We start from the raw sequence: 23,967 nt of genomic DNA, 5'->3' as shown, positions 1-23,967 counted from the left end.
GCTGAGAATAAAATTTATTATAAGCATACACAAATCCGGTATTATATTACTAGAGTATATGTTCAGATTCGTTTTATTTTCTTCCGTAACCAGGAGTGACGCTTTGTTGTCGTTTTAATCACAATTATACATTTAGACCGAACGTGATCTATTCAGTGCACCTTTTATATCAAGTTTTAAGGCCGTGGATTAAGTTTCACGCACAACCAAAACTTCAAAGTGGAAATAAGACCTTGCATTAAAATCACGTGCATGCTTGGTCCCTTCTAAACGACGGCTCACATGTCTCTGTGCGCAGTTCAGCATATGTGCACGGAAGCAAACTAAATTCATATTTGTGTGTTTGTATGTGCTTTCGTTAATTATAGCTGTTCAACGATTATTTGTTCAAAGGTGTACATTATGGCAATTAACTTAGTTGGACAACACCGACTGACTTATTTTAATATCTCCTGTCGCTCATTACAGGGCCCGTCATTTTCAAGCAGAAACTAACTACACACGCACACACGCACGCACGCACACACACACACACACACACACACACACATATATATATATAATATACATATATATATATATATATATATTATAGTATAATAATATATAATTATATATATATATATATATATATTATTCATGATATATAACATATATATAAATATATATAAATATATATAAATCATTAAAGGACCTATTTCCAAGAAACGTGATGGGAAAATACATAACTGCTCTGTTGACAGTGACAGTGACATATATAAATCATATTATATGTGTGTGTGTGTGTGTTTGTGTATGTGAGAGAGAGAGAGAGAGAGAGGAGAGAGAGAGAGAGAGATGGGTTGGTAGGCGTGGTGGATATTTTATTAAATCAAAGTTGCATGTTTAACCATATGAAATAAACTCACTAAAACTCACTAAAAGGCATTTGGCTAACAACGAATAGTATATTTTGACCCTCATTGCCGACGGATCTGGCTTTCATATAGTATATATACATAGGCGCATAGATAGCTTGCGTCTTCCACGAGTCTTTCATTTTTCCTTTTTTTTTTTAAAGGAGAATTAGAGTATAGAGCAATATCACTTCTCTGCTTAAAAGTAATCAACTATTGAAAAAATACTACTCTTTGTTAGCCAGATGCTTTTTAGTGAGTTTGAGGAAGAATAAAAGGTCGCACTTTATTTCAAACGGTTAAACATGCAATTATGATGAAAAAAAGGAAAAATCCACCTCTCTCTCTCTCTCTCTCTCTCTCTCTCTCTCTCTCTCTCTCTCTCTCTCTCTCACTAAGCCAGATAAAGGCATAAATTTTGTTTACTACCAAATTTAAAAGAATATTGTAGGGAGGACTTGTCTCATTTGATTTAGCTTAGATTGCCATCTTTTCTCTACTTGGTTTTGCCAAAAGCTTAGGTGATATTTCCTTTATTCAGAGAATTCATTTCAAGAAAGTACTTGACCACAGCCACAGAGTTAGACTCGGTCAATTTCTCTAAACATATTGTCCTGAATCGATGGTCCTTTTCATTTGCATTCTGTTGCAAATCTAATTATGGATTTCGGTGAGGTTGTTATGATGTGATTTTTACTTAACAATTGTATTATTGTGTCACTAAGTAATGTATCTCCACACATTTTTAACATTATATATACCCAAAATGATCCGTGTATATGTAAGTATATATATATATATATATATATATATATATATATATATAATATATATATATATATGCTTAAAAATCACAGTAGATGCACGTGACTTCATTAAATAAGCAAATACCACAGAAAAATGATAGGCAGAAATCCAAGCGCTTTCGTCTCTACTAAGACATTGTCAAGGAACGAATGAAATACAGTTGGAAAGAAAGTTGTCAGGTAAACAACAAGATCAAGAATACCAGATGGTTAATTGTCAAAAGGGTAAAAATTAAGCGATAATCCAGGATTATCGGATATCACACGGTCACAAACCTAAACACAGATTTAACCCTAACATAGACTACAGCGTATCGTATATAGTCATAAACATGTAAAAACTTAATTTATTAATTTTGTTTTTTATATCTATCTACAACTTTGTTCATTCATGAAGGCATGAAGTTTAAATAAACCAAGACTTAAATTTAGAACATTTCCATCATTTGACTTGATGAAACAAGATTCAATGATATTCCTTTTAACTGTGTTATTACATGGGATCATATATACGAATGATGCATTCGATATTTGCCCAGTTCTCACAGAATATCGGTGATGTCTGAGACGTTGTGAAAGAGATTCACCGGTTTGTCCGCTATAGACTTTATCACACTTTTTGCAAGGAATTTCATATATGCAGCCTGGATACATACACACACACACACACACCACACACACACACATATATATATATATATATATAATATATATATATATATATATATATATATATATATATATATATATGTGTGTAATATTATATATATATATATAACAGATATATATATATAAATATATATAAGAATGTATGTATATTTACATTATATATATATATGATGTATATATATACATATATACATATATGAATAGATATATATGAAATGTATGATATTTAATATATAATATATATGTATGTGATATATATATATATATGATTGTATATATATATATATAGATATATACCATATATAAATATATATATATAATATATATATATGGTCCTTGCCGACGGAATCAGGCGAGCCTAAGAAATAAAGAAACTCCTCTCTTGTACCTTGCACCATAGAGGAAGAAATTTTTCTTGCGAATACCACCCACGCTCACCCCTACAGCCCCGCCACCTGCCGCCCCCCCCCCCCCCAAAAAAAAAAAATCATCTATCGTATTCAGAAGAAACTTGTAAAACTTAGATATTGAACGTTCATCATGCATAATCCCTACATCTTTAATGATGAATATAATATCCATTGCTTCTCCGTTCTTTTTTTTTTAACCACAACATCATTGTTACAAACTGGAATGACCTGAGTTCATCCCAAAGACTCTCCAAAGAAAATAGCTTAACAAATCTGACCTGACTGAGTACCGTGACCGATAATAACATTGAATGAACATGACAGTTGTCTCGAAGCGGCTTCACCAGCGGACCAGACAGATCGAAAACAGACCGCAGCTTTCTATCTCTTCAGAATCAAACCGGGAACTCGGAGTTGCCGACTTCTTCCTTCGTAGCCAGACAGATTGTGGATCTTGTGGATAATCTCCGATCTTTATCGAGTGTCATCTCCCGATAATCCCACCGACCCATCCATTCCGAGAGCCATTTCGGCTGAAAAATTCGATACTTTTACGACAAGAATTAGTGCGACAACATTGCGGTCTATTTGACTGGCGGGTGAGTCCCCTTCATACCTGAATATTTTGAGGCCGCTAATATTCTGTAGTAATGATAACAATAATAATAATTGAAAAAGAACCACAAAATTACTGCGTATAATGTGTTTACTTATTAATATTTACATTTTATTTTACTCATCATTCGTGCAATTTTGTGGGTTTCTTTTTCAATCTTCAGTGGAAAACTGAAATAAGTTTTTCATTGGTTCAACAACAACAACAATAATAATAATAATAATAATAATAATAATAATAATAATAATAATAATAATAATAATAATAATAAATAATAATAATAATCTTATTTCCTCCGTTGAGTTTTGACTTGAGTATCGCCTTGAATCTGCATATATTCTTTCCTGATCGTGTCCTTCATCTCTTGGTGTTTTATATCCCCTCCTTCCATTATTCCCAGGTATTTGTATCCTGTCTCATCTATGTGTTTGATGTTGCTCCCATCTGGTAGCTTTATCCCTTCAGTTCTCGTTACTTTGCCTTTTTGTATGTTGACTAAGGCGCATTTTTCTATTCCAAACTCCATCCTGATGTCCCCAGATACAATCCTTACAGTCTGGATTAGGGTATCTATTTCCTTGATGCTCTTACCATACAGCTTGATGTCGTCCATTATTATTAATTATTTTTTATTTATTATTATTATTATTTTTATTATTCCTATTATTATTATTATTATTATTGATTATTATTAATTATATTATTGATTATTTAGTTATTATTAATTATTATTATTCAAACGGCAATATGGGCGAAGTTTCCACTACACTTTCCTTTTCACTCATTTTAATCATTGTTCCTTAAGATAAAAGACAAGGAATATTAAGTTGATGACTAAATGGTCAGAATAACATGTGTTCTGTCATCAAAAGCCTATTTTAAACATAAAAGAAACATCAGACTTAACTAAAATAAATACATATTAAAACATCAGACTTAAGCAAAACAAAATCAGACTTAACAAAGCTCCACCTCTGTCAATTTTCAGTATTGAAGTGTTAATGCATAATTTTCCAGAAAAAAAAAATACGAAAAAGCCCACTATGTTTATGAGAAAAAGTCACAGAAAATTCCTTTTTGTAAATTAAATATAGTGAATAACCAGATTAATTAAATGAATAATATTTTGAATTACTGTTTGATTGATAATACACCTACTCAAAACATTGTCGTCGCAGTTCATGCCATTACATAGTTCCGAAAAAATTACTTTACAGATTACCTCAGACAAAGCTGGGTAACACGAGAGAGAGAGAGAGAGAGAGAGAGAGAGAGAGAGAGAGAGAGAGAGAGAGAGAGAGAAAAAAAAAAGCTTCGTGTCCTGTATTTTCAATAAAAGATTTATTTAACTCTTATTTCAGTCTTGTGGAAACTGGAAACCTGTCACTATTTTAATTTCTGTGCAATGCCATGACATGTGAGTAACTTCAATACGTTAACTACGTATTGGTAATAATTGGTTGGAATGATGGTCATTACCTTGCTTTGCTTTTTTTTTTTTTTGGGGGGGGGGAGGGTTTACATTCCGGGTAATATCAAATAAAAATGATTTTAAAATGTAGTTTACATCTTTAAGTTATTAATGTCTTTAGGTAAAGTGCATTTTTCCTAACAATTCCTTCTTAGACAAGATTGTTTTGTTTTTTCACGTGATTCGACTTCCATCCACCATAATGGTACCCCGTGTATGGTGTCCTCAGTTACAATTAGAAAGTCTAACGAGATCACAACTTAGTATGGCTTAGAGCACGAAGTTTAAATAATTTACTATGAGATTCAGGGTCTCTGTAACACGGTTTTTTGGACTTTGCTCCTTGTCAAAGCATCGGATGTAGCTGAAAGCTGACATATGTATATTTTACAACCACACACAAATTTTGTCAGCATTATCAATAACCTAAACCCGATAGTTTTAATTTTTATAGAGTAAAAATGATCTAGGCAACGCCATGGCCAATGATTACGAGCCAAGAGTTGAAAAACATTCATTACGTAAGCAAGGTAAACAAACACCTTTTGACGAAATGTTGCCCCGCCCATCCACCAAACAGAAACTCCATCGGCTCTGAAACCCAAAGACTTTATGAATGGCGGAACGATACATAGATGTGGGTGGGGTATCAGTGCTGGCGTAGTAATACTACTGTAGCAGTAGTGCCGCAACAGTATAGCAGTAATATACATGAATTAAACGTTTAGGCCAACTGCTGGGATCCATGAGGATCATTTAGCACTTCTTACAACTACTCGAGAAATTAGTTTTTATAGCCAGAAGTTAAATTTTCTAATCCAACAATGCCCATGGTAGTCTTCAGTGTTATCCTGAATTATAACGAGGCGAAAGTGGGTGGAGCCTCATGAAGTCATCATTCTGACGATAATTATTGGTGAAGTTTAAAGCCAATATACGGTACCGGCTATTTTTTTCAGTAAAGAGGTAGATAGCCAATAAATAAAAATTGCTTGACATTGGATATAGCAGTTATCAAATCAAGCTTGTCTACTATGTTTTTTATAATTACCAACTATTCCCTACATCTTGTCAATCTGATTGTGACCCATAAAGTAGACTGTAATTTCTTAGGAAACTTATTTTGGGAGTTAGACTAATAATCAAAGTGTTTTTGTATTTATTAACATATTTTGTTGGTTTGTTCATTATGACAATTATCAGTGGAGAGGTTCCTGAGTTCATAAAGGTGTACTGCTTTGATTGTATTTAAATGTATATGTCATTGTTGCCAGAGATTTAGCCTTCGTTACGTATAGCCAATCATCCATCGAGAAACAGGGAAGAAATGCTGTCATAAGTTACGTAACGAGTGCGTTCGAAACAGTCACTTTTACATTATAAGTACCAAATTTATTCAACCTACGTAATGCAGAATACAGTCAAAATTTATGTGTAGATATAATATGTATTCTGAATAAACGTTATATTTATGAAATGCATAGATAAAAAGTTATTGCAAAAAAAAACCGTGTTACAGAGGCCCTGAATCTCAGAGTAGTAAACAGATAAAAGGACTTACAATAGTAACGACTGAACAAGGCCCTAAATGGGTTTGTCTTGAAATCCTGTCTTTCACACTAAATTACGAATTGTTATATAGCCCGTATCGACTCTTTAGTCAGCTGTAACTACGCTCTGCAAAGAACAGCTTAGAGCAACTCCGGTTCAAGCGGTTTTAAGTTGTACTTCCTTTGGGTGTTAAATCTTTGCTCGGCACTTATCATTTGTGTTATGACAACTATAACTTATTTTCAAGTGTTTTTGTAGCAGTATCAGTTACGCTCATGCTAAATAGGCGTCTCGAAAATACCTGTGATATTGATCAAGTCCTCAGACTTAAGGTTATATCTATTTTCCCGTTTTCAAACCCATAAGAAGGGAATAAGATTTTGATATTTCGTAAGATATTCAGTACAGCATATATTGCATTCAGCAGAGACAAAATAACACGGAAGGCTGCCTCACACACTACTGTTATATTCTTATAGCAAGCTTAGTGGACCGTCAAAACCCAACTGGAGGACGTGTCGTTATGGATTAGAAAATTGTGGAGGAGGTTAAACGGGATTACCTTAATCCATCGAGGTCTACTTGGATTAACCTCAGATTATTCTCAAGGTCAAAGCCCGTGTTTGGAATAAGTCACTGCATCCCCCCAATTAACCCATCGTGGCCCACCCCCACCCTGGGAAAACCCCGAGTATATAAATGCTTACACCACATAAAAAGCTTCAATAGTTCCTCGACTTCCTGGGATGGAAGGACTTTAGGTCAAGTAGCGAAGAAATCATCTTTTGTGATTTTCAAGACAGACTCGTTATCTGTGACTGTTCTGGATGGATAAAACTTGTGAAAAATGGCCAGTGGCGCATGGAACTTGGTACTATCGACCACCCCTGAACTGCTGGCTCTTCTGCCTGATTATCATATCCCGAATCTGGAAAACTGGGATATAAATATTAACTTCCTCTCGCCTCCCACAGAGGGAACTGATGCCACTACAGCGACGAAGAAAGACGATGAAATACCCAGTAATGAGGGGGAGCGGACACAAGTTGAAAATGCCACATTAGAATTACAACTGCAGGAATACAGCAGCAACAGTAACAGCAGCATCACCAGCAGCAGCAGCAACAACAGCAGCAGCAGCAACAGCAGCAGAGCAGCAGCACAGCAGCAGCAACAACAACAACAGTAGCAGCAGCAGCGGCAACGGTAGCAGCAGCAGCGGCAACGGTAGCAGCAGCAGCGGCAACGGTAGCAGCAGCAGCAACACGCAGCAGCAGCAGCACAGCAGCAGCAGCAGCAACAACAACAACAGTAGCAGCAGCAGCGGCAACGGTAGCAGCAGCAGGAGGCACCGCAGAAGCAGCAACATTAGCAGCAGCAGCAGTGTTGAAAATCGGCCGTCGACATCGAAGAGAGGTATTAAGAGGCTGAAAGAGCTCCAGAAGAGACTGCTCCCCGAAGGGAGTAGTGTTAGCATATCTTTCGCCTCACCTGGCAGTGTACGATGTACGAGGCCTCAAGAGCCCACGAGAGTGTCAGTGTCCAGACTGAAGACGGCATGAATAACTACGTATAGCTCATTTTGAATCTTGAATTTGGACTTTTATCGGAATGTATCCCACGTTCTTTTTAGTGGCTGGCTTTATTTATATTTGTGTTAATATCTTCTGCTGAATGTGTGTGTGTGTGGGTGTGCGTGTGTTGAATGATAATAATAGTTGTGTGCATTTATACTGAATGTCAATTAGACATTTTTTTTTTAAGTTCACAAACTAATTTTATGATTTCAGTGCAGTCCATGTCTTCGTGGTTGATTTGATTTATGATTTTGTTGATATCTACCAATGAATGACTGTTTATTTGTGTGTGTTCTTTGGATAATAGCATTATCATTTGTATTTATGCTGAATGCCCTAAAATTGTTTTTGTTTTAAGTAACTTGACAGCGGAAATGTCCGCATCTGGACATTTTAATTTCCTACAGTGACAATGTCTCAATGTCCCATTGACAAGTTGAAAATATTTCCTGTCATTTTTTTTACATTTCTAGATCTTGGTTTTATTTGAATGTAGTCCTTGTTTTGTACATGTCATTTTAAGCTCCTACCTACCTTGTCTACTGAATAAAACAGTTTTTATAAACACTATATCTTCTTTACCCTGGAAATGAAATTCAGAAGGAATAAAAAAAGTGGAAATCTTGAGCAAACATAACTAAGCAGACTGTTAAGGATTTTTGCAGTGAATTTTCATTTTTATCATCCTTTGTAAATATTTAGAAAATCATAATGACACTTGTCATGAAGAACACTCTAGCCTGTATATAGACTAAAACAAACTCAAATTACAAAATTTGACAAAGGAAAATGAGTCACAAAGAACTAGAGACGGAAAACTAAAAGGAAAATATTTACTATTCTGTGATGGTAATAAATGCTACGGATTCCTTTTCTTTCTGGAATTGGTCAGTTCTTCTTTCTGGGATTGGTCAGTTCATCTTTATTAAATATGTATCATGAATCCGAATCGCTGGCTTACACATGCATCTCACAACAGACCTGATTTACTCACGAAAGGAATGTTTTGATGCTCGTTATATTTGATTCATAAAAAAAGGAACCTTGTTAATCTACAGCCCCCCATCTTCTTTAAGTAAGATTACTGGAATGATGTGGAATCACATACGAAGGAAAAATCAATAATAGAAAAAAGCGGTAACTGATTTTACAGACACCTGTTAAAAGAACACTACAAAAACTGGCTGCTTTCGCTCCATAGAAATAATAAATCGTTAATAGTGTAGGGAAGTGTCAGCATTTAGACCCATATGATTCGTTTTGAAAAAATCAATATTTATCAAATGTTATATAAAATATGCTGCTTTAGTTGTCATTTAATCTTATGATGATCAACCAGTATATTTTACGTTCTACTGTATAAAATTAGATTTTTCTTTATCAAATTCCGTGGGTCTCAAAGCTAACTTTCCTCTAATGACGATTTTCTGGCCGTTTCAAATTCGACCCCATTCATTTCTTACGGAGCGAAAACAGCCAGTGAGGGGCGGCGATTACGTCACACATCGCCAATCTTTGTATAATACAAGAGGACTGAAACTCCCATGGATTTAAATAAAGTATTCTGAATACGTTTACTGTTTTATTTCTTCATAGCTTCAGTATGTTATTATGTACAGTAATACTACACTGAAATATACACTTGGTTTTACTAAAATGCTATGAATTCAACTGGGATGGTCTGCAGGTTTTATTCAAAACACAAAGGTAAATTAGCCAGTTATTAGTAATAAAGTCCATATGATATATAACGTTTTAATAAAATATATTTATCGCGCACAAGCTTATGATAAATTTACCAAACAGGAAATGTATTGAGAGGACTATTAACCAACTTTTCTGTTTATGAATATCCTTCCTATCAAGCGTCAATTTGTGCTAATCTGAACAGGTCTACTTTACACGGCATCCGTCACTAAATGGTATCTCAGTATTTACTGTTATTTACGCTCTTTCAGGGCCCTACGAACCTTCTTGAATTTCTTAAAATAAACCTAAATCAAGGTATATTAAATGCCGGTCTAACTATTCCCATCATATATATTTTTATCATTACAGATCTTTCAATAATGTGTATTGCTGTAAAGCCTCTTTTGTTGTGCCGCAGGTTTTACCCTTCAAAATAGAAAAAAAATTTAAAAAAAGCAACGTTTGACTGGTGAGTAGGAAACAATGATGGTTTGGGTCAGTATCTCTGGGTCAGTCCTTTTCATTAAAGAACGATCCCCTTTGCTTTACAATAGTACCAAACTTTGGCGATATTAAATAGAATTAAAAAAAAATAACTTAATTATCAAAATAACACCAACGACCCGAACAGTTAATGAAAATGTAGACTATGTGAAAAATCATTCCTATCCTAAATTATGAATGACATAATGTACGAAAGAGAGAATGTTAACTGGAATTAGTTAATATTTAAACTAATTTATTTTCGGCCATATACCTTCGTCTATGATAATTACTTCTCGCTTAGAAAAGAAGACATGACTCTAAGTTTTGCTATTTATAAGGCCAAAAAAGAAAAAAAGGAAATAACACAAAGCTGTTTTACAGCCTACAGCAAAAGTATATTAGTATCAAACTATAAAGATATACAGAAGTGATGTACAGAAGTGATAAGGCAAAAAACAGTTAAAGAAAATACACAATGATTTAACAGTGAAATATGTGAAGCTAAGAAAAAGAAAAGAAAAAAGGAAGATATATGGAAAAGATCGAAAAGATCAAGAAGTAATAAAAATTGGTCACTGTATAAAGTAGCCAGAAATCAGTACAACTTCTTAATTATGAAAACCAAGAAAACATAGCAATAAAATATTTAGTGAAGAGAAAAATCCTAAAACAAAAATCCACGATAATTTAGCCGGCATATCAGGACTCAAGAAAGAAGAAGTTCTACCTGATGTACCCAGTGACCACAAGAACCTGTTGTGAAGAAAAAATTGAGTGAATCTCTCATAGTTTAGAAAAGGAGGTCCCTTCTGATCTCCAAGGGATCATAATGAATGATAGTAAATTCAGTAAGTTTGAAGAACTGAACATGAATGACTGAAAAAACGACGAGAAAAGTAAAACACACCTCCTGTGAAAATGACCCTTTTCCCATAAGTGACTTTAAAGAGGCAAAAAAATTTAATCAGTTGCGGGAGCTATATTTTGATACTGTCCAAATCCAAATTCAAAATTATGAATGACATAATGTACGAAATAGTGACAAACTTGCTTGTATAAAGCCGGCTTACGAAGGAGAAGGGGATAAAGAAAATCTTAGCCTCTGTAGGCCAATATCGAACCTATCGTACTTATCGAAACTCATAGAACCGGTAGTTCATGAACAGACGTGGAAACATTTAAAACAACTCAACATGATACCCGATGATCAGTCAGCTTACAGAAAAAACCACTCAACAGAAACTACATTGCGCGTAGTTACAAAATTGATATGGTAAAAATGATGGCAAGTGGGAAATGTGGTATCCTGGCATTGAGGATGATGTATTCAAACGGTACAAAAGCTACTTAGAAAACAGGAAGGTTACAGTGGTTATATCAAATGTGACATCAGAAAAGAAAGGCCTAACTAAAGGAGTGTCCCAAGACAGCGTCCTGGGTCCACTGCTATTTGGCATTTACACAATGGAATTATCTAGTATCCTAAACAAGCACAAGGTTAGTTATAAACTATATGCTGATGATACTCGGTTCTATTTTCCTCTCGAAACGGTAGAAGATGCCACTAGTATTTATTTTAAAATAAATGCAATAATGAAAGATATTAAAAAAAATGGATGCTGGCAAAGAAACTAAAACTCAATGAAGACAACGCTGAGTGATGCTATTGGAATCCGATACGAGTATTTATTGATAATAAATTTTCGATGGAAACCTATACATTGCATATTGTAAAATCCTGTAACTATCATATTAGAAAACAGCAATTTGTAACCAAATTCTTTCGAGGCTTGACTGCAGCAATGTTATATACTACGGTATTCCTAACTGCCTACTAAGACAATTGCAAGAATTACAAAACAAGAGCCGCCAGATTAATAAAAGGATTACCGCAAAAGAATAACCAGACACTAATCGAGCTACACTGGCTACCAGTAAATGCAAGAATAGAATACAAAATACTTCTTACAGTCTTTAAAGCACTAAAATATGGTGAACCAAATATCTAAGAAAATGCTTAAGTTTCTTTAAACCTGAAAAGAATATTGTGATCAGACATGCAAATGAACCACATAGGATATTTGAACCTAGAACAAATTGTAAGTCAGGCGAGAGAGCATTTGAACACCGCGCACCAAGACTAGACAACAAAATAACACCTGAAGCGAAGGTCATACAAGAAGAAAGCAAATTTAAAAAAGAACTAAAGAATCCTATTCTGCAGGAACTGCGATACTTTTGAGAAAACACTAAAAGACAATGATAGAATACAAGAAGCAACTTATTTAGAAAACGTATAAGGGCCCGCCAGAGAGGGAATCATCCCTGTGAGGGCTGTACATAAAACCAAAGTAAACAAAGCATCAAAACAGGTCAAAATCGAAAGAAATGATATCCACACTCCTCGAGTTTCCTTCGAGGAGCGGAAAACGTCAACATTATAATGCGATTGGGGGCCCCTTTATGACTGACTTCGTTGGTTTACCCATAAATATGGCATCACAAATGTCAAAACAAGATCTCGAAACCAGACTTTCAACGGACTTGACCTGAAGATTAACCAAAGGTGTTGGTTGACCTCGTGTTAACGGCCCGGGCTGTAGCCACGCCCTGGCTTACCCAGGATCCAGGGTCCAAAGCTCAATCAACCTCGTAAATCTGTCACCGCATATGGACAAGGTAAGCAAATCATCTCGTTCTCGCCGCTAATCTTCTTTAAAAAGCCGAGGGGCTTGTTTGAATGTCAGTATTTCTCTCGTTTCCTCCCTTATAAGCCCATGCAATCCAGAATATTATAACAATAATGTGACAGTAATGGCTGCAAACATATCTTGGGCAAACCTATTATCAAGTCAGATATTGTTGAAAAGATATTTGAAAACAAAAGAGACGATATAAAAGAAACAAATTCCCGGGATGATTTAGGCAAAACTGCTCTAGAAAATAAAGCTACTAATGTTGCACAGAAGTAATATAAAATAAACATAACTTAAATTAATCGCGTGTGATTACAAAATGAAAATACTAGGTAAAGATATTACTCGAATAATGTTTGGGTGGTATCTTTTATTTATAATAGGGAGCATAATATCTACTCTTAATGTCTGACTGATTTTACCTGATGTTTTCGAATCATAATTGTATCCGTTATAAAGGAAATCAAATCAAACCAAGTAATGCGTGCAAGTCTTCCAAACGATTTTCCTTATGCCTAGAATAGAGAAAAGACGTGCAGCGATCTACACGTTGGTCAATCGGGGAGACCCGGTGCAGGAGGAGGTTGGACCCAGTGAGGTTTTGGGGGAAGGCAAGTCCAAGTCTGTCAGTGCAGTGCCAAGGTCGAGTACTGCCAGTTCACACCCAAAAATTTTCATTTTTCTTCTCAGTATATAAACATTTGTAGTATACTATTTTGAAGCAAAATTAATGTATTTTTCCCGTCCAGATACTATGCCAGTTGTGATATAATATAAACCAAAGATTTTTGTATCTATTTATTGTAAGCAAAGTTGAAATGGAAAGGCTGTTTCTTTACGTCATTTCATGTGAAATTTTCATAGTTTTTTTTACTCATTATTTACAGAATTTATAAGCTTTATAAACATAATCAAAATCAACGTCATCTATCTTCCTAATTATTAACATACCTCCATTGAAGTACTTAGATGTATATATGCAAAGTCTTAAAGGTTTTATATGGCGTGACTGAAGAGGAGAAGGGATTTCTTTGGGGAATGTTCGACTGGGAACAAAGTAATAAATTGCCTCCCCTGGAAGAAAAACAAACTTCTTTTTCGTCTATGAGCCTTTCTGACTCCTCTCCCGCTCCCGTTATTAAAGCCACACAGATAACAACTACAGGGCACACTGACAAAAATTCATGCATAAACTTTGGTATTCAATATTCTTTGCCTTTGCGATGGTTGAAGAAACGAGGAAATCCTCTAAGATTGCCTTCAACAATATTTGTAAATAAATGGCCAGGTGAGCATTCACGCTGGGCAGACTATAAGATTATAACGTCACAACTTGACCTGCGCAGTAGAGTAGCGTACGATTTTTCGGATGCTGATGGATTAGGAGTTTGGACATAATAGTCTCTCTTCTTAAGGTCTTGGTCTAGACCAGTGGTTCACAACCTTTTTATTGTTTTATTTCATTTTTTTTTTACCCATGAACCCCTTTTCCTAATTTTTTCTCGCACTTTCTTTTTTATACGGAAAATAAAGAGCTTATTCTATTTTTCACTAATAAAGTAAAGGAACCGTAAGAAAAATTACGGAAATAGTAAATTATTATGCTTTATTTTAAAGGAAAATTTATGTAATGCAATTAAACTTCTTCAAAAATTAAATTTTATGTAGTATTTAAGTACCCTAGCCTGATAAACTATTTTAATATAAGTGAGTAATTGAGAAAAAAACGCAAATTTATTCAATGAGATCCCTGTGGTTGATGCTGCTCAGCGAGTTTTTTGTATTCGGTTCCATTGATGTCAATGATGTTCGAAAATCGCCTTTTTCACAATGTCGATTCTATTACGAGCTTTTGATAATAAGTGAGAAACACCACTAAATCCTCACTCAACCAGGCTAGATGATGGAAAAGCTATAACGTAGAGGTTTGCCTTATCCCAGAGCAGTAGGTACTTTTTAGCAGCGTCATTTGTTTTCCATATATTATATTTCCCATCTTTGAATTTTTCTCGCAATAGTTCATCACTTTGTAATCCAATGAGGGTCTCCTGTAAAGAAATGTCTACATCGACAAAAGGAATTGCCATCCAAGTTGGTAGATTCATCATGAGTAGTTCACTAAACCGAGTTTACATATTTTCATGCAAATTTTCCCAGAGTTATCCGTACAATGGAAGGTCGTCATCGTGCAAATCGCGGCTAATCGAGGCTAAACGAGGAATCTGCTCAAATGCCCAAACGCCTGATATTGAATTTGTACAGTTATAGTTTTCTCAGAAAAGCAGTAATAGCACCTTTTTTGCATATGAGATGAGAAGTTTTTCCTTGGAGCTGTTTATTAAGTAAATTGATTTTCGTAAGCACATATATCTGGTAATTAAAATACTTCATATTTAGTTGCAAGCAGTTGTTCTCCAAGTTGGGTGTTAGCCAGAAATGAGAAAACAGAGTCCCAAAGTGCAATAAAACAATGAAGACAATTCCCCTTTGATAACCACCTCTCCTTAATATGTATTACAAGGCGTTCAGACTTTTCTCCATTGTCTATGTAGAAATCACAGAGGCGAGCTGGAAGAGAATCTGATTTAATATGGTTAACCACTTTTATTTTATTCATAAGGGCATCATGCAGACGTCCAGTGTTGGCGGTGTATCACACAGTGTATGCAAAATACTTCGTGGACAGCCTTTTGCAAGTGTAACATACCTTTGTATCTGCCAGTCATGGATGGTGCTCCCTCAGTAGCACATGCAATTATATTTTTGAGTGAAATATTGCTTTCCTTGAAATAGGTAACAACTTCATTAGAAATTGTATCGCCTTTTGTGTCTATCCTAAGACATCTGGCAAAGAGCGTTTCCTCACTGGGTCCTTGATCATCTATAAATCTCACAATTCTAATATAACTATTTCAGTATCTCATCAAGTTGAAGGGCTTTACTTGTAAATTAGATATCGAATGTTTTGCTGCCTCCTCCACCATTTCATCAAAGCGTCGCGACAGAGATGAGTTGCTTAATGAAATGAAACGAGTCATTTCAGTCGCATTTTGCTTCATAAAAGATGAAATTATAAGAGACAAAGCCGGAAAAATGACTGTTTCACTAATACTATGGGGCTTCTCAACTATCAATACAAAAGCCTAAAATCATAGTTCGTCTATAGTAGTTATTCATAACTAGAGTTTGGATGAAAAATCTGAAGGAAAAATAATTAGAATACAACTATGAACTATATGGAACATGGAAACTGCGTCCCAAGTAAAGCAAGGTATTCTCCTCCCGATAGGTTTATGACTCCCAGAGGAGATCAGTGGAACAATTAGGTCTACAGCACATGCACCCTTTTGGTTCTGAACCCCTACAACACTCCAGGTAAAATAGATAGATTATAATCTCCCTTTGACCTTTGTCAGTGAGAGAGAGAGAGAGAGATAGAGAGAGAGAAGGTAGATATTCATCATGATAACAAACATCTAAGACCTCTCTGGCGGGGTTGTTTGGGTCCTCCCACGTGTGTTTAATCTCCGCATATCCTGCCCAATTTATAACAATTTATAATCAAATATAATCTTTTCCGTTACGCAGAATTCTAAGTCAATTACATATGTTCCCAATTTATAAAGTTTTTTTATGCAATAAAAAGAAAAAATCAGATTTTCTATCAACATGGCATCTCATTTTGGTGCTGTTGCCAGTATTTCAAAAAGCTCCACGTGGGTCTAAATCCGTGGATAAGCCGCTTAGAATCTCTCCAGGGTCCACTTTCTCCTTTCTACAGATATCTTGATTTCTAAATATCATAGGTAGAGAATAAATTGAAAAGCGAAGAAATAGAAAATAAAGCATAACAGAGTAAGTTTGACGAATGAGAAAATAAACAATCGTATGCAGACAGATCTCTCTCTCTCTCTGACAAAATAATAGAATGGAAATAATGACTGGATATTGATTGAATACGATATGGCAACAAAGTTTTGGCTTGACTGAAACCTCTCTCGAAAAATTAAAGCGCCTTGACTTTTACCTCAGTGGTGGTGTGGGAAAAAGTTTGATTGGAAAAAAAAAAAAAAGTCTTTCAAAACTTATGATGGTCGTCACTTCTCGTTATAGATGTAATATACTAAAGGCGACAAAGACGTGCTTTTAATTCGTAATTCGAAAAATTAAACAAGAAATATATCACCTATTTCTATAACATTAAAATGAAATATTTCTAGCTAATTAGGTAATAGTGGTAAATGTACATCTACAAGTAGAGACAAAATAGTTAAGATGGACATAATATGTCCAACTTATGTTAAAATAAAATAAAAAAAAGTTGCAAGATTTAGAAGAGAGAGAGAGAGAGAGAGAGAGAGAGAGAGAGAGAGAGAGAGAGAGAGAGAGAGAGAGATCGAGAGAGAGAGAGAGAGAGAGAGAGAGAGAGAGAGAGAGAGAGAGAGAGAGCAGGGCTGAATATGAAGGAGATTAAAGTACCTGGAAATGGAAAGCCTTTGAAATCTTATAATTATAGCCTCAAGGTTTGTCTCAAAGACATTCAAAGGTCTTCTGTCACACACGTGTCAGTTGTTGTTTTTGTAAAATTGGCAGAGGGGCAGAACTTTAAAGGCCACGCCAGAGAGGTCTCGTTTCCGTGGCAAAACTATAGTACCTGAGAAAAGACGGGTGATTTTCACCTCCGTCCGTTCTTGACACAGCGATGAAAGAGAGGACCCACTACTTAGCCTGGTCAACAGGAAATATAAAAGAAAGGAAATAAACAATTCCTAATTATTAACAAAGATCATTCAACCAGGTCTGAGGCCTTACTGTAGAGAAGGGGTTGGTGGTAACTTAAATTTACGACACTAAAATGTCAAGTTTTTTCTTTTTCTACTTGATTACCACAAAAATTCCAAGCTACATGACTGCTTCTACTGTTATAGCAATTTAATATGGCGTAGATTATTACTGTAGAAATTCCATTCTCAGTAATCACAGATGTTCTGAAGTAGAATTGCTCTGTGAACCCAAATTTGTTATTTTTTGTATGTGGACCCCCGGTAATGTTACATGGACTCCTGGGGTCTACTATGTGGACCCCCTGCTGAGAACCACTGGAGACTAGACTTTAGAGAGAAGGTAGACCCAAAATCCCCTCAATTTTCCTGGACATCGAGATTTGGAAGAAGACAAAACCAGAGAAGATGGACAGTCAGATGAGAAGGAAGGAACTGCAATGGATGACGAAGAGAAGGCGAAAAGGAAACCAGTTATTGGCGGAATGTTACTTTTCACCGCCTACAGTGAATTGCTCAAGGTATACAGTAGTCAGCACATCCTTAAAGCTGGAATATCTAAAAAAGGGTTGGGATGGCTAAGCCTTTTCCTTTTGAACTCCCGCGCCGAAATAAGGTACAATCATTGTAATGTTTAGATTTATAAGATGCAAAATCTTTTGTAAGAAATATAAATAAATGATGATGCCACGATTATATTGGTGAATGACAGTACAATATATAAACGTAGAATTTTGAAAATATTCAAGAGAATGAAAAACTTCAAGGTAATCCATGACATTAAATCAGGCAGATGACACTTGCTGTGTTATCTGCTGTAACGTGTAGGATAGAGCTTGCAACACCAGCAAATACTCGTACTTATAGCATTTCACTGGAGTATTTTAATAACATTAGGCTTGGATAATAATAATAATAATAATAATAATAATAATAATAATAATAATAATAATTATTATTATTATTATTATTATTATTATTATTATTATTATTATTATTATTATTATTATTATCTACTCTAAGTTGCTGCATTCTACCGGTAACACGCCGATGTTCGCCATACTTGGAGAAGAAAGCCGGTTGCTCGTTATCGACATGAGATTTACAGCTCTCCTTACAGGATAATTGCATTATTTAATTAAATATCGACATGGGATTTATAGCACTCCTCGCAAAGTAATACATATTCTACGCCAGTATCTTTAGGATATTTATTTGTTGCCATAAGTGCTAGGTAACAGAACAGATGGGATCTCGGCCTGTCTTTACTAACACTTCAATCATTTTGTTGTGATTTCCCCCTTGTACATATGCTTTGTCATTTCTCTGTTTCCTACTGAAAATAATTGTTAATCTTGTTTCAGAGTTATTCCGTAAGAAATGAGAAATGACATAAATGCGCGTTGATCATCATTAAATTTTTTGGAAGAAGTATTGATGGCTGCTTAACATCACTACCAAATGTCGCATCGTTCGAAAGATTCCTCTTTACCGTCTGTTTTCTCTCAGACCCAATTCCACCGAAAGATCTGTGCGAGACCCACAAACTTGTCATATGCGTAATATTGCAGAGACATTGTCAAAGTCAAAGGTCAAAGTTGTTCTTCGTTTTTTCGATGAATAAGTGCCATTATTAGAGACTGGTTAACTACCTACCACTTGTTGTTTGAACGACCGATGGTTTCGATAGTTGAAGCTAATTGTGATATTTAGTTCTTTACTGTCTCCTCAGTGTTAGGGCGTGACCGTGTGATGAAGGGTGATTTCAAGGCAAAGTTTTTGTGTGTGATGAAAAGAAATCTTTGGTGCTTATTTGGATATGACTGAACAGCCTCACAGAGAAAAGTGTTCTGACTTCATTTCAGATGTATTGGAACGTTAAAATCCCCAAACGGATTTGTCCGCTGTTGTTCTTTGCTTCCTTTCGAGTCATTCTTGTATTTTAAAAATTCAGGTAAGTTTTCTTCGTGAAGTATTGTTTTAAAAAATGGTAGATCTAGGTAATAACTCTGCGTCAGGTGGAAATTACAGTTTCCAATAGTATATATTTCGGTTGCTTATTAAGAGTTTATAGTTATTTTTGAGGGTCGACTGTAATTAATCCAGAGCTCAATACTAAACACTGCGAAATACATTTGACTCCCCAATCCCTAGTTTCCGTAGAGGGGTAGTGCCGTCAGTGGACCTCATGCGGTGGACTGTAGGCATTACTAAGGTTCTTTGCAGTGTTCCTTCGGCCCTTTGCCGCAACCTCTCATTCCTTTCTCTGTACCTCCTGTCATACTCTTTCTTGCGTCTTACTTTCCACCCTCTCTTAACATTTGATTCATGGTGCAACCAGGAGGTTTTCTTCCTATTACACCTTTCAAACCTTTTATTGTCAATTTCCATTAAAGCGCTAAACGACCTCATAGGGTCCAATGCTTGTCCTTTGGCCTAAATTCTATATTCAACTCTATATATTCAATCCAATCCCTAGTGGCTGCCGCATTCGTGGGACCGTTCCTCGCAATCCATGCGGAGTTATTGCCTGGAATTACAAAAAAAAAAAAAAAAATCATAATCCAACCAATGGTGCCCATTCTGCCCTATGCAAACTCCGATTCCATCCCTCCATATCCTCACCAACCCTTCGTACCATCCCTCCCCTCCCCCCTCACGTAATCTCCTTCCCCCCACCCCCCCCCCACTAGCCCCAACCCACTCACTGTGATACATACGGCTCTGACTGATCATTTAGCGTGTTGCCGAAGGTGAGCTGGCTTTATGCCAGCAAGGACACTTGCCCCTTTAGCAGCCTGTATTTAGGCTATATATGCAGTGACAGACGTAATTAAATCAGTCCGTCTCAAGATGACTCTCCACGATACTATAATAGACTAATCTCTATATAATTGGCTGAAATTTATATTCTTAATAACACAGAATATCAGTTAATTCATTAAATTAAGTAGCATTATAAGATTAAAGCCATACTTTAGGGAAGAACTCGTGCGAACTTTTTAACTTTTAAATTTTATTAGGATTTAATTTTGTGCAAGGTATGAGGACTTCATAATACTTAGTCTTTCTTGATCGTTCGTCACATACGCTTTGTCTTGTCAAAAATTATCTTAAATTATGCTTTAAAACCAGTCATAATTTTTTTTTCATTCTTTTGCCGTAAGTTTCTTTAATGAACATAATAAGACTCACATACTCAAATCTTCTGCAAATGTACTGTATCTGAATTTACCGACGATTGGAGTTCTTGTTAATATTTCAACGGTCGTGCAAGTGGGGCGAACGATCAGTTTTTGTTTGTTCTAATGTGTTGTGGGAAAGGATAGCTCGTGTTATTTACAAATGGAAGTGTGGGTACGTAAACATTAAAGCGCCTTTCACTAAAAAGAGGGAAGTCCAAGGTTTCGTTTGATATATAAATCTAAGCGGCGCTAGGTCTAGAAGTGGTTTAAAAATAAAAATAAAATTTGACACACCTAAGAAAAAAACTAAGTCCCACGACTTCATACAATCTGAAATTCCTCTTCAGGCTGAGCTCTCGTTTGTTCGTTTGTACGTTAAAAACATAGATTATGTCATTATTACATCATCGACTGTATTCTGCGTAGCAAGACGTCACCCAAACGTCACAGATTTTAACCAATGATGATTATCCACATTTTACTTGGGACTAGCATTTCAACAAAACTAGAATCACTTTAATACCCAATCAGGTGACAGTTTTACTAGGAAACTAACACTTTTCGACACTTAAACACAATTTCCATCGCTATTTTTTCAGTTTTTTGAGAGCTATGAAAGCGTGTGGACCTTCAACTTCTGGTGCGGTTTCTACTTTGACATCAATTTCTGTGGATTTTCTTCCAAGTTCTTGTCTCAGTTGTTATTTAAATTGTAAAGATTTTGTTTTGCATTATTGTGGTAACATCGGAAGTATAATAAAGTACTGCCAAGATCACGGTGTTATTAAAAGCGACTGTTGGAAGGCATACGATTGCCTAAATGAGGAGGGATGTCTTCATTTAAGAGTCAACCACTCCTTGAACCTTGTGGACCCGCACAGCACACTGGAGCTCATACTAATACTATTGAGAGGCGGTGGCGGGATTTGAAGAATCTGTTGCCTAAATATGGTCGTCAACAGGATCAGTTTGTTGGATACTGGCTCTTGCCTATTTTAAATTGCATTTTAAAGTATTGGATCATAGGCTCCATGCATTCTTAAAGATGGCAGCTCACCTTTACCCTCCAACCTAAGTAAGTACACAAAGGGTTTTTGGCTGTCTTATATTTAATATGGCTGTGTAAGGGGGAGTCGCGGGGGGAACGAAGCCCCCCCCCCCCCTAGGTAAGGAAACGGCTACTAGGTTAGGTGGTTTGTTTAGGTTAGCTGGTGGCCTTGTTTATTGCTAATTCTACATGTGCCATTATTCGTATGTTAAAACTGATTCTTTAATTCATTCCCCACCCAAAAACCCCGGTTTCTCACTGGGGGTCCCCCAAGATTGGAAAGGTTAACAAATAGGGTAAAAATACTGTTCCTCCTCAAAAGGTCATCAGAAAAAAAATATCAAAATTATTAGTGGCTGAGCTATTGTATAGAATTACCGCCGAGAGTTCGATTCTCGGGTATTCCATTGAGGTGTTAAAAATTTGTATTTCTGTTGATAGTTCATTCTCGACATGGTTTAGAAGTCACGTTAAGCCGTTGGTCCCTTTGCTGAATAACCACTGGTTCCATGCAACGTAAAAACCCCATACAAACAAACAAAACGTGGACATAATGTAATCTGATTGGTTCTTTTGTTCTAAATTTCAGCAGTTAAGTGGGACTTTGAAATTCAGGCGTTGTTTGGATATACCAGCTTCAGTTATTATTCTTGTCTGTCTTGATTCTTAGGCATGTAACTTTTCTTAGAATATTTTGGCTTATTTTTTCCTAAGGTTCCTGGCACTCAGTTCAGCAACCCCTTAATCCCTCAGTTACGGATGAAATTGGTTAATTGTTACTTTCAACTATTAATTATATTTGGAGTTCAAAATATTGTTTTCACATTGTTGGAGAGTGGATTAAATGAATCTGACGTTCAGTTTGGTAGCAATTGAGTAGGCTACGCTTACTTGTTAGATATGCCAGACCCAGAGATATCTTACATTGGGGCTTGTGAGTAGGGGACAACATAAAAGAGTGAGAAAAAAGAATGTATTCTAACGTCCCCGTGATACTTGTGCAAGTTGTGATTGTGATAATGTGATTAGGTAGTAGTAGGCGGAATTGTCTTTGAAACGGCTTCATTGCTCATTATTCCTCCTTTGCTTGTGCTAAGCTTTTTGAGTGGCGTCCCACAATAGACAAGAGCAATTTAAGGACCCAGGGTAGAGGTTAGGTTTGATTAGGTTAGGTTGCAACCCTGTTATTTTAATTTAGGTGGGGCCACGATCCAGGGGGACATAATCTCTCCCCAATAGGCGGATAAGGATTCGGCACCCCACGTATTAGGTTAGGTTTGGTTACATTAGGATGCAACCCCATTCATTATAAATTAAAATTTGTAGTGGCTTAAATTAGGCTAGACTGTGGGATTCAGGGAGGTCAAAGCCTCCTGCAAGTTAAGGACCTGATAGATTAGGTTGAATAGGACCCTCTGTTTAATTGATTTTGTGTTTTCCCCCACCCAACGGCAGCTCCAAAAAATTCGGCAAACAGACTTTCATTGTATATAAGTTTACTGTCTTAATTTATGTAGGGAATGTATTTAGTTGCAGCATTCATTTGTTTGGTTGTGTGCATCCCTCCACAGGGATGATTCCCTCTCTGGTGGGCCCTTGTACGTTTTCTAAATAAGTTTGCTCTTATATTTTATAATTGTCATTTATTGTTTTCTCACCAGTATCGTAGCTTTGCAGAATAGGAGTCTTTAGTTCTTTTTTAAATTTGCTTTCTTCTTGTACGACCTTCGCTTCAGGTGGTATTTTGTTGTCTAGTCTTGGTGCGCGGTGTTCAAATGCTCTCTCGCCTGACTTACAATTTGTTCTAGGTTCGATTATCCCATGTGCTTCATTTGCATGTTTGATCACAATATTCTTTTCAGGTCTAAAGAAACTTCAGCATTTTCTTAGATATGTTGATTCACCATATTTTAGTGCTTTAAAGACTGTAAGAAGTATTTTTTTATTCTATTCTTACTTTTACTGGGAACCAATGTAGCTCGATTAGTGTCATGGTTATTCTGTCACGGTAATCCTTTTATTAATCTGGCGGATCTGTTTTGTAATTCTTGCAATGTTCTTGGTCTATAACGTTGGAGTAGTCAAC

The 23,967-nt window shown here is 35.9% G+C and overlaps 1 protein-coding gene across 3 annotated transcripts in view; it reads left to right on the top strand.

The window, feature by feature from the left end:
- The first annotated feature begins 19,403 nt into the window (after positions 1 to 19,403).
- The window catches only part of LOC135211667 (ionotropic receptor 25a-like), a 65,281-nt gene continuing 60,717 nt past the window's right edge, over positions 19,404 to 23,967 (top strand). For all 3 annotated transcript variants that reach the window (XM_064244935.1, XM_064244936.1, XM_064244934.1), the window contains exon 1: positions 19,404 to 19,602. The gene's annotated coding sequence lies outside the window, so the exon portion shown is untranslated. The remainder of the gene's footprint in view (positions 19,603 to 23,967) is intronic.

Source organism: Macrobrachium nipponense, chromosome 4, assembly GCF_015104395.2.
Source record: "Macrobrachium nipponense isolate FS-2020 chromosome 4, ASM1510439v2, whole genome shotgun sequence".
In the NCBI taxonomy this organism is placed as follows: Eukaryota; Metazoa; Arthropoda; class Malacostraca; order Decapoda; family Palaemonidae; genus Macrobrachium; species Macrobrachium nipponense.
Note: the sequence above shows the minus strand (reverse complement) of the source record. Positions and strands in the feature narration are given on the sequence as shown.